The sequence below is a fragment of the Pygoscelis adeliae genome, unplaced genomic scaffold (assembly GCF_000699105.1).
Source record: "Pygoscelis adeliae isolate BGI_AS28 unplaced genomic scaffold, ASM69910v1 Scaffold77, whole genome shotgun sequence".
Classification (NCBI taxonomy): Eukaryota; Metazoa; Chordata; class Aves; order Sphenisciformes; family Spheniscidae; genus Pygoscelis; species Pygoscelis adeliae.
Window position 1 is genome coordinate 3330589 of NW_008825216.1, and position 12056 is coordinate 3342644.

Genomic DNA, 12056 nt, shown 5'->3' on the forward strand with positions numbered 1-12056 from the left:
GCACGTCTCTGGGGAGGCAGCGGGTGGGGGCCGGGAGGGGGCTGCGGGGGTCACCTCTGTGGAGGTGCTGCGCGGGGAAGCCTGCATGCAACCCGCTTCTGCCGGGCAGCAGAGCTGGGAGCTGCCGGCTCCACGGAAATTCGATTACACAAAGAAGAAATGCAGCGGTCTGCGAGGCGGAGGGTGCAGCCTGCAGCCTGCCCAAGTGTGCAGGTGGCAGGCAACGGTGGTGCCGTGGCCTGTGCTGGCTTTGCTTGCTTTCAAACCTGCAAAACCCCTGAAGCCCTAAAGTACTTTAATGAGGTGCTTTGACAGAATTTGAGCAAAATTAAATTTTCCTCTGACAACGAATGCCAAGTAGGTTCACTGCTGCCTTGAATTTCAAGTTGTTTCCTGAGACTGGGCATGTAAGGCTCATTATCTGGGGTCTGATGAAAGTGTGATTTTGATCCACTTTTTCTCAGAAGACAGGGCTATATCAGGTGATTACCTAAAGAAATCCATCCACGCTCTGAGCCTCTTCAGTTCACAGAGCTCTTAGAGTTCACTAACTCTGTGTCTGTCTACACCCTCCTCTGCTGCAGCAGGTACAAGGCTGCAGGGCAGAGGAAATGCATTTTTTGTGTTTGTTGGGTTTTGTCGCCTCCCGGTTTCTCATACCGAGTCATGGCTGCGCAGAACTTGCCCATCTCCGGATGTGATGACCCTGGGCTTTGGCTGCTGTACATGGACACTTTCATCTGAACTGCTGGTTCTGCATCACGTCACTCGGTGTCACAGCCAGCACATCAGTGTCCCTTGTCCTCTGTGAAATTACTTGCTGGCAGCAGCCTATTCCCTGCCAAACCTGTTAACTGCATCTCTGTATCCGTACAAGCGCTACCGCTCTCCCCTCTGCACCAGAAACCACAGCCTGACTTCCCACCTGCCGGTGCCGTGCAGAGCCGTTCAGGGATGTGCGCGGCACCGACAGACGCTGCCTGTGCTCAGCACGTGGCCTGGATCCACTCTCCCCTTCCACAAACACTATACCCACTTCAAGTCTGGCCTTCAGCCCTGCAAAGCACTGGCTGTACCAGCCACTGGCCTCAGGGGACGCAGGGAGTGCACAGGGATGCAGAGAGACATTGAAAAACCCAATCCCGAACTTCACTAGAGGCTTAAACCTGCTTCCCAAGACACCGGGGAGGGTTTGCCTGCCAGGGTGTCACAGGCAGCCAGTCTAATGCTCCGAAGGCAAAAAACGCAGGCACAGCTTAAATTAAATGATGTTAAGTAAGACCAGTATGAGAGGGTAGGCCGTAGTCAAATGAAAGGACTAAAATGGAATTTATGTTGGGATTCATTCTGGGGAAAAAAAAGTTCCTCCTACCAAAAATCTGTTCCCCATATATAGAATTGGGTATTACTATTTCATATACAGTAGAAACATGTGCTTTTACTGTACTGTGGGCCTGATTCTTGTTTAGCAGATACCACTGGATGCATTTGGTGGCACAGCCTGGCAGTCACTCCCATCCCTGAAGCACCCAGTGTAGTGCCACAATGCCCCAAAGGACAGCCTTGCCCTGGCACAGATCAGGACCCTGAGCTCCATTTCCCCCTTTGGGAGTCTCCTCTCACTGGCCTATACAATAAAGCTTCCTTTTAGCTGTTTTGGCTGGTTTCACCAAGTCTGAATTGCTTCTTGTAGGCTGGCTCCAGCTTCCAAAGGAGACCTCCTATGGCAGAGATTTCCCCATCCAGCATGGGGTTGTAAGGGAGCTTCTCCCTGAGGACACCCAGGGCTGTGTAGGGTGCTACCAGACGTGCACCCATGTCCACAGCGAGCACCATTGTCCTAAACAGGTGCACTGGTGAACCGCAGGCTCTTTGTGGGGGTAGCAGATGGGTTAGATGGCTTTCTTGGACCTGGCATCTTCAGTGAAGTCTGAGGAGCATTAGGGGAAATGTGGTATGTTTCATGCGCCCGGATGACTATACGCCGTACAATAACCCCCTCACAATTAATTGTCTCCCCAGGTTTGCTACTGCTTATCGGGGAAACTGATTTTTCCTTCGTGCCATAACGCAGCTTGTGAAGCTGTACCAGGAAGCATTTGATGAAGAGAGTTGTCAGTGAGTAACGGTAGATAAATAGTTACGGGAAGCAAGACAGGACTGTGATATAACCTACACCGTAACCCCAAAACAGTCAGGGGACAAAATCACGCCAGAAAAACCAACCTTCAACTTTAAATATTTTGACAGAACATTTTGGACACAGTTGCTCCTGCTGTCCAGTAATTTCAGTTTTGCCCACAAGGGTACATTGTACCCAACGAGTATCCTGACGTCTTACGGATACTCTTTGGCAAAAACAGAGCTTGTGTCCTGTGGTGCTCCAGGCATGCCTGGCTGCGCCAGGAGAGCCTGCCTATGAATATTTTAACAATATCTCATCTGCTAATGAAAAAGTTACTTTTTAAGAAAGACAAAACCCACCCTACCTGGAGGGCAGTCTGTAAGCATTCAGCATCCTTTGGAGCTCAGCTCAGCACTGTGGACCCTCGTGTGAGGCCTGACCCCAAGTCTCCCAAAGCCACGGGACAGACGGGGAGCTGGGGTCAGTTCCTTGAGGTTTTACAGGACGGACTCTTGCGGGTCTGCCTGACCAGGGCAGGACACGGAGAGAGTCCTCTGCTTGCACTGGAGCAAGCTGTCTGCCTCCAGGCCAGTGGGGAGACAGTGCTGGGTGTCTCCTCCTGGGACAAGTATGCAATAGTGGTGGAAGAGCTGCTGGGCAAATGCCTGGCAGAGAGACCACCAGCCTCCTCCAGCTTTGACTGCTGGGGCCAGCAGCCAAGCTATCTCATTTCCAGGATAAAATACACTTTCTGCCTCAGTTTATCCAGGCTTTGGTGAGCCGGTCCCGCTGCACAGCTAGCTCTAGCTCATCTGGGGTGAAGAGGGAGGGTTACCAGGTGCCTGGAGGCTGCAGACTCTTCTCTTTGTTGGGTTCGTGTCTGGGACTGAATCCCTGCTGTTTGCTAATGTGGGCAGAGGTGTGCTTTGCAAAGAAAGCAAGCAGGGATCCTGTAAACAGGCGCTGCCCTGTGCCCCTGGCCACTCACCCTTGCCCTGTGTGCTGCTCAGCCCGATGCTGCTGGCACGTGGCAGGCGTGGGCAGCCCGCAGGCAGCCCAGCTGCGAGGAGGGGCCGTGCCTGCGGGGAGCAGTGATTTTTAGCAGTACGCAGTGTTTGCAAGGGGCTGGTATGGGCATACAGCATTTGCTAGGCGCAGCACCACTACAAATGCCTACAACTGCTGACGGCGAGCCCTGTGCCCAGGCACCGTGACACTGGAGTGGGTTTTCCGGCAAGCGGAGCTGAGCGGGGCTGTCGCCGTGTACACACAACCAGCCCCTGTCGGTCACGGTCCTCCACAGGCTCCCTCTCCCTGCTCACACAGAGTGTGCACTGCTGCCCATCATCCCTTAGACTCACTGCAAAGCTTTCAAAGTTCTCCTGGGCTGTTCACCTATGGAGCGAGAGACCCTGGCCTATCTTAAATAAAGGCACAGTTAACAGCAAGCAACCTTACTTACTTATAGCACGTCTATTTTCCACGTACCTCCAAGACATCCAGCTGGAGGAGGCCCTGAAGATGCTCTGGTAGTTCCCTGTGAGATGATTATGCGTGTGGCTCTAATAACCTGGCAGAGTGCTGAGTCCCAGGGACACAGAGTGGTAGAGGGGAGCTTCTGCCCACTGACCTTTAGGTATGTACAAAAGACTTTTTATGTTTGAGCTGGGACCCCAGGCTCTGTTCAGAGTCACCGGAGATGCACGTCCCTGAGCTGTCTTTGCTGCCCATCTCAGGAGGCACTGAGCCCAGGAAGAAGCTACTTCTGTTTCTCTCCTCCAGCTCTAAAGGGGACCACAGGGCAAGGAGCACAGACACGGGCACCTCCAGTGCATGTCTGCCAGGAGAAATCCCACCCCCTGTATTAAAAGAGAAATTGTCATCAAAGACTGACCAAACCTACTCCTGCCCGCACTACCAGAAATCCTGCGCCTGCCGGTCTCACATACCACCTCAACCCTAAAGCTGCCTTGCTGCTCGCTTGCTGATACATAAATGAATTTGCTGGGCTCACTCTGCTTTGCCCACGGAGCAGTGGGACTTTCGGTGTGGACAACGGCCAGAGAGGCCATAGGGAAACACTGATGCAAAGCTCAGGTGTGCCCTGGCCCTGTGGTCACGCTGAGCATAGCTCCTCCTGGGCAGGTAAGCCGCCCTGCAGATGTCCTGCAGAGCCACCCCGCTGAGACAATCTCTCCTCAACTCTGTGTAATCCGCCAGCACGAGGAGTAATTTCCTACCACTGCCAGGCTGTTTCCAGATAAGGCGGCAACAGACAGCAAGGAGCTATGGCGTTGCGGGGCATAATACTGTATTTTTGAGATAAATTAGCTTCCTGCATTATTTTCCTCAATTCTGCCGTCATGAGCTAGAGCTCCATTGTAGTCACAGCAGTTGGTTTAAAAAATAAATGCAAGGCATTAGCCAAGGCAACAGCAAAGGCCTTTGTAAAACTGGAATGGAAATGTCAAAGGAAGGATACTGGAAGGGAAACGTACTGGCTTAATCACCGCAGCAGCAATAAAGAAAAGCTTGCTCACACTCAGAAGTGTCATATCCATGTTCACAAACAATCTGAAGGCTCATGACTGAAATAAAAGGCAGGATTACACTGCTGGGAGGAGGTCTACTTGCAGACTGAGAGAATTGCAGCCTGGTTACATGTGGCCCTTGGGAAGTGTTTCCAGAGAGATGTCACACAGTGGACGTGCTCGCCACGGGGCGTTGCTGAGGGGGCTGCTGCAGCAGGCATCTTTGCTGTGTGTCGGGGTCATGGGATGGTGCAGGTGAGAAAGAGGGGCATGCGCTTGGCCTGGTTGCTCCCCCCTTCCTCAGGATGCCAGCCGGGATGGTTGGCATAAAGCCCATAAAGCCCAGCTGGGAGCAGAAGGGGCTGCCTGGCTTTCAGGGCATCCTCTGCATGGGAAGACAGTGGTGGAGACAGACAGAAACCTGCTTGTAGGTATAAAATAAAGCAGCGGGCACCACACGGCAATGACTCAACCCACCTCGCTGCTGCTGTGGCACAAGCCCCCCGCAGTAACAGCCCTTGAGAAGGGATTAGCAAGTCCTGACCAGCACCAGCTGGGCTGGATGTACCAGCAGTCCCCTCTCCCAAATGGGGATTCTGGTCCCCCGCCGCTTGTCACAGGGTGCCCTGACAACTTAGCGTGGCCTGATGGAAATGTGTAATGTCATTCGAGAAGGGCATGTAGCTGCTATGGCACTACAGGAGCTGTGCTGGGATGAAAGATACTACAGAAAAGCCTAAGGCATAGAGATCTTACTGTTTGTATTTTTACTCAAAATTGTTTGCTGGTTTCTTAATCTTTCATGTACTAGTTCTTGTTTTCCCTCATAATCTTTTTGGTGTGTATCTTCATTAACCCAGCAAATGGCAAATTAGCTCTGCCCCATTAGGCATGTCTCCAGCACAACAAGACTAGGAAAATACCTCCGTCACTGGAACCGAGCATCCCCGGTGAAGTAAATCAGAAGTAGTTAGTGCCAAAATTGCATGCTAAGTAAGAGTTAATCATACTGAAAGCAGGTGTTGCAGTCAAATAAAACTTGCAAATAAAATATGACAGTAAAGCTCCATTTTTTCCCCACTGAGCTCACAATATGTTTAATACTATTCACCTTCCACTGCCTGTTTTGTCTTTAACCATTTCTAGGTAGTCGGGATGTTTCTCCACTGCTTTGAATCTCATGCAAATGAATGTATAAAACTCTGCCAAGAGTGGAAGGAATGCTTTTTGCTTCCATTTTGCAAAAAAACCCCACCTATGAAGAGGAAAGGTAGACAAGAACCAGAAAAAGCACACACAGTGTGCTCCCCCAGGCTGGGTTTTGGTCTCTTGATACTGCAGAACAAACCTGTGCCAGAAAGGTTAATAAGCCACTGAAGCTGCCATTACATCTCTGGGAAAGATGCAGCAAAGTAGAAAATATCTGGGAGGAATACACATCCTAAGGGAATACTTTGCACAAGTCGGTTATTTCTCCTTTCCAGGCTGTTAACTTTTGCTACAATTTTCTCATTGTCACAGTGTTCACACTAGACCCTTCTCCTCTGAAGCAGGATTGGATCTGCTGTTGCTGCTAGCGGGTGATGTTTTTTCTTTGTAGACTGTGCTTCTTACTTTGACCTTGCAAGGTCTGTACCTGCAAACTGAATTTGGCTAAATTTTCCTGAATTTTCAGCAGAGTGAGCATCGCCTCCCTGGAGCACAGCAAAGCCACCACTGCGCCAGTGAATCTGGCCTCTTGATTAGAGATTGGCAGGCAAAACGTGTTTTGCTAATCCCTGCACTGATTAGGCCTGCATGGATAAATAATCTGCAAATGCGCTGTTAACAGTCGTACATTTTCTGTTCAATGTACAAAAAAAGAGACATGGACTAAAATGTCATGCCATGTCTTCTGGGGGGACTCACAAGCCAGTTGGAGCAAGAAAAAGCAAAGAAGACAGATGAGGTGCCCTGACTGTTAAATGGAGGGAAGGAAACTAAACCAAACCCAAGTTTAATTTGTCATAGTGAAAAGAAATTTTTTCATAAATGCTGGGCCGCAGCATCCCTCATGCATTACGCTCACAAGTGGAGGTAGGTAGAAGACTGTTGTGCATACAAGAGATACAAGTTAAGCCAAAATATTCTTCAAAAATGCTCTCCAGGAACGTACTTGCTGTATTTCCCAGAAAACAGGATCATGCCACTAGCTCCACTTCCTCACTCCTTGAGCCAGCGCTGATGTGAATGGCAGTCATGATAATATCAGCCTCTCAGGTGGGCAGACTTCAAAGCAGTGTGAGCGAAGGGCAGACTCATGAACCCCATTTTACAGATATGCATGCTGAGGCACGGAGAGGTGAAGTCCCTGGGTGCTTGCAAGAAGCAGGATGAGGGCTGCCCGTAGGCTGCACCTTCAGAGAGCAGGGGATTTGCTTTTCCCGCATGTTTATTTTATAGCCAACTTCTGTTACTTATCAAGACAGCCCCCAAGCACCTTTTTCCTGAGTCACCGCAGGTTCACATGCCAGCAGAACAGTTGCACGGAGGCTCCTGTGGTGTGTCCCAGATCATAAAACGCTGTGAATAAATCTGCTAGCCTCAGCATTTTGCAGAGAGGTGCCCAGGATTCCTGCGGTGGCTTTTATTGCCCCGCTGGTCCGAGGCTCCTACAACAAAACCCATACACCGCCGCCTCCAGCCTTCCTCCCATGCACCCGGAGCCGCTCAGGAAAGCTGCTTCCCAGTGCTGGGAGGGCACAAGCTCCTCCTCGGCTTCCGCAGGACAGAGGTCCGAGACCTGCCCTGAGTGTGCCAATGCCCCTCGCCCACCCTTGCTGCCTGCACTGCCTGCTGAGGCAAGCTGCAGCCCGTGGCCATTAGCCAGAGGACGGGGCCAGGCGAGCAGCCGTGTTGCTCCTCAGAGACACCCTGTACTTAGCCAGTCCGGTCTGTCCGTGCTGGGGACTGAACTCGGGCTGCAAAGTCTGACCCTTCGGTCTCTTGTTATACCTTACCTAGTGGGAGACTGCAGCCCTGCAGCCTGGCAGGTATCACCAGCCCTGGTGACGGCACTGGTTTCTGGACTTGGAGGCAAGGGGTGTCACTTTTTTTCCTGGAAAATGCATGGCATGTTTCAAGTGGCTGTTTAACTAATACTGCCCACGGCAATGGCTCGAGATGGGGCACCATTAGGCTGTTTAGTGAGTGACTCATCACAATCAGGCATTTTTCCTTTACCAGATCTGTGCCTGAGAAGAGCTGAAAAAAAGCTTCGCTAATGTCAGAAAAATCTCAAGTTTGGAGCATCCTGTCCTTAGAAAGGACAAGATAGCAAGCACAGGCTGTCACAAAAGTACCATTTTTGCAGCTCATTTCACAGGGAAACGTTTCTTTAATTGATTGCTCCTGTCTTCAGGGTCAGGTCAATTTGAGAGCATGTCTACAAATCTTACATGGCACGAAATTCAAGCAGCAAGTCACTCATGGCCCGTGCTGTGCTGTGCCAAGCCGACGTGCTGCTCCCAGTCCAGCAATGAGCCGAGGTCCATGCCAAGCACATCCGCTCACGGTCGCCACAGTAAGGATTTCACCCTTCCCTGGTGTGCCCCCGCGGGGATCCCCCCTCCCGTGCTGTCCCTCCATGTGCCTGGGGCCCACGCCGGAGCGGGGTCCGCAGATGAAAAGCAGAGTGGGTTGCAGGGCTGTGCTCTAGCCCCAAGCCCAGCTGTGGGAAGGTGGCAGAGGGGAGCTACCGTGGGGTGTGGGTGCTGCTCGCGCAGGAGGTTTAGGGCTGGATATGGCCCCATGGTCGCTGGCATCAGACCACCTGCGAGGGGGCAACACTGCTGGTGGGGCTTTCACCCACAAGTGGAAATGGCTTTTACGTTGCCTCCCTCTAGCACAGTTCAGTGGCACAACAGGATGCTCCACCACAATGTATAATTCAAAACATTTATTTCCAGCTTCATTTAAACTCAAGTGATGGCGACGTGTCTCAGGGCTCTGCTGTGTGAGGTAACGCAGGACCCAGGGACATTGGACCATGGAGGAGAGAGGTGGGAGACGGGGCAGTGCTGCCCACCTCCAGCTCCAAGTAACTGGGGGCTTCCTTCAGAGGGACTGCGGGGTGGCAGGTCCTGCCATGACCCCCAACAGCTCGTCCCACCCCTGCTGAGACCTGTGAGCTGCAGCTAATGGTGCCTGCAAGGAGCTCTGTGCCTCTTCTGACCATCCAGGTGTGGCTGGCAGCAACCCCGGGGAGGGAGTTTGGAGGCTTGGGGTGGGGGCAAGCCTGCAAATCGCACCCCCTTCCCACTGCCTGTGCCCGAGAGCCCCTTGCAGACCTCCTTTCTGCGGGAGGGAACAGAGGCAAACCACAGCCCACAGCCCCTTCCTGAGCTTGCAGGGAGGAGAGAAGCAATGACCTGGCCAGGGAATGCCAAACCTTGAAACCAAGAAAGAATGGAGAATTTCCTGGTGTCAGGTACCACACGCCTGCTTTCCTCAGCTGTGGGGGTGAATTCGTGCAGAGTCAGTACATAGAAAAAGGCCTGAGCTGAAACTTAAAGCAATGGGTAGATCTGGGGCTTGTCACCAAACCTACCTGATTACGTGAACTGAAAAATAACTGTTCGAGGGATTAGGCAGTTTCTCAGAAATGGACGTTATCTATAACAGTCTAATGGCTTGTTAATGCCCATCATCCTGTGCATATTTTTCTGTAAGCATGTTATTAAATGCAAGAAATGACCATAGAAGTCAATCCAGCGTCCAGCTGCCACTTTTAAATGCCTGTCTGATGTTGACCATTACTTGTTTCAATACATGATCTGGGGCTGATGTTCTGCCTTTAAACTTTTATCCATTCCAGGAGTTTCCAGCTCATTTGCAGAAAACTCGTTCTAATAGGCAATGAAATGAGAAAATTGTCTTCTCTTAAATGAAACAAAAAATCTCCAGGCTGATCTTTCTTCTCTGAACTAGAGAGACAGAAGCAATTGGTCTTGCTCAGCACTGTACACGTGCCAAACTAGGCATTTACACAATAAATGGTCCCAGGAAATGCTTAGCTATGGATTTACATAATACACCAGAATGGCTCCAAAAGAAGCAAATAATACAAATCTTACAAACCACCTGAATACACATTTCCAAGACAAGCCTTAGCACACACTCAGAAGCCTTAATGAGAGACTCTTTAAACTGACATTTGAAAAAAAAAGTTTAAAAGAACAAGACCAAACCACAGGGAAAATTCACATACTGTAAACTGCCTTAGCAAAACACCAGGGTGGGAGTCTCGGGCTGCAGAAGCACAGGAAAAATTCTGCAGCTTCCCCTGCGGGATGGTCCTCCAACCCACAATTTCCTGCGCCCGGGGCACTAAACCTGCTCGGTTTGCCTCCATCCATTTCCAGTGAAAAGCAGTAGTCCTGGGACACACTCTACAGCTTTTACATATGTGATTGCAGCGAAGGCTACAGGAAGTGGATCGCATTAGCACGAACATTTAATTTGTGCACCCAAACATACTGCAGAACTTTGCACCTAGGTTGTTTGTTGTGGGAGCAGGACCACCAGCCACCCCTGACGGGACACGAGGGAAAGCGTTAAGGAGAAGGTAAAGTGCAGCAGCACCACTGCGCTGCTGCTGATACTTTAGAGGAAGAGCACCGGCTGTAGCAGTGCGAGCAGACACTGCAACAGATTTCCCAGAGTCACATCTGCCCACAAGCACCAGAGTGAGCTGAGCTCAGTCTGGGGTGTGTTATCACAGAGACCAGATGGTCCCTCTGAAGTCCCCCTTCAGCTTGCTGCATGGGGCAGGCTGGCATCTGTGGGTCCTCCATCAGGCCAGAGGGGATGTGCCATTTTGGAAAATGCAGCAAGTATTGCTGGCAAGAAGCAGCTTTTAATGTGACAACATGCACTCAGCAATCAGACAGCTGAAGTTATCCCATGGTGCATTATCCAACATTTTCTGCCTTTACACCTTAGAGGTACCCAGAGCCTGCATTGCTTTATACTCTACTAGACAATCGGCGTTATACAAATAAAATGTAATACTGTTGCTATATGCAAGCTCCCAACACCCACTGACCAGGCAGACATCACATTTGGACATGGAGATAAGCTTTTTAGTTATGCTCAAAAACTGCTTCACGGACCAGCTGGTTACTGAGCCCGCGAGGAGATGCAACCCTTGACTTGGTCTGGTGTAGCACGCAGGATTGGCCTTAAATCTTAGTCAGAGCCCACCGGAGCAGTGGCCAGGAGGTACTCAGACTGGACATTTCACCTCCACAGCAGCAGTGGCTGAAGCTGGAAGGGGCAGCAAGGGGAATGAAAGCTTCACAAGTGCCTGGGGATTACTGGCATGCTGACGTGCACGCAGAGGGCCGGTTCCTGCTGTGTTTGGGGCAGGGGTGGAGGACGGGCGAGAGGGAACTGGCCCATTTGCACGGTGGGGTGTGGGGGAGGGAGGTTACATCGGGACCTGACGTCATGCCCAAATGGAGTAAAGAAAAAGGACTGTCAGCTCTGACAGTGCCATGTAAAGCCACGTGCAGGCAGGCCGAGGCAGAGTGTGAAGAGCAGTTAGTGAGCTCTATCGAAGCTAACAACGGTCCTTACGGAGTTGTGGAGCAAACTGACGAGATGGGCAGCAGCAAGTTGCCAGACAGTATTTACTCAAGAGTTCAAAAAAGCCCAACAATGAAATGGGGAATTCCTAACAGGGCTCTGTAACTTTGCCCTTAAAACTGCCTTCCTGCCCAAAGCAAATATCACATCGATCCTCTAAATCTAATTAGCGTTGTGATTGTGGCTGGCCATCCATTTTGAAGATGACCATTGCCGGTTAAAGACTGCACTGCATCACTTCTTCCTCCTCCTGGGTTCATCAAGGAGCGATGAGAACAGGGAAGGCCCGATTCAAGGAGCATGCTGACACAGCCAGGGTGTTGCTGCCGTTTGCAAGTATTTTCAGCCCAGCGGAACGGCTGGTGAGCAGATGCTCTTAAAGGCTGACTCCAGCAGTAGCGTTCCTGCTTATACCATGCACCTCATGACTGCTGTCTTCAAAAACAGGACACCGACTGCTCGGAGCAGCTGAGTGCTAATGAATTCAGACCTTCCTGAGGATCTCCCGCTGCACCAGTCAGGTAGAAGTGGCCCGGGGCTGCGGGGTCTCCAGAGGGACTGCTCCCCCGGAGGATCTTGCTCCTCACTTTTATCATGTGCAGACGAAATTAAAAAACCCCGCAGGGCTCAGCTCCACAGCCGCTCTGTGCTGCTGCTGCCAGGTGCCAGCGGCACCGCCGGCCTGCAGGGAAAGCCTCTCTCCCCTGCAGGCGCAGCTTTCCCCTGGGCAGGGACCAGCGCAATGCAGCCCCGCTCTGGGCTGGCGGCAGCAC

General features: G+C 51.4%; 1 protein-coding gene across 1 annotated transcript in view; it reads right to left on the bottom strand.

Annotated features, from left to right (window-relative positions):
* Positions 1 to 12056, bottom strand: part of SLC35F3 (solute carrier family 35, member F3) — a 56739-nt gene that overhangs the window by 18157 nt on the left and 26526 nt on the right. The gene's annotated exons all lie outside the window — the stretch shown is intronic.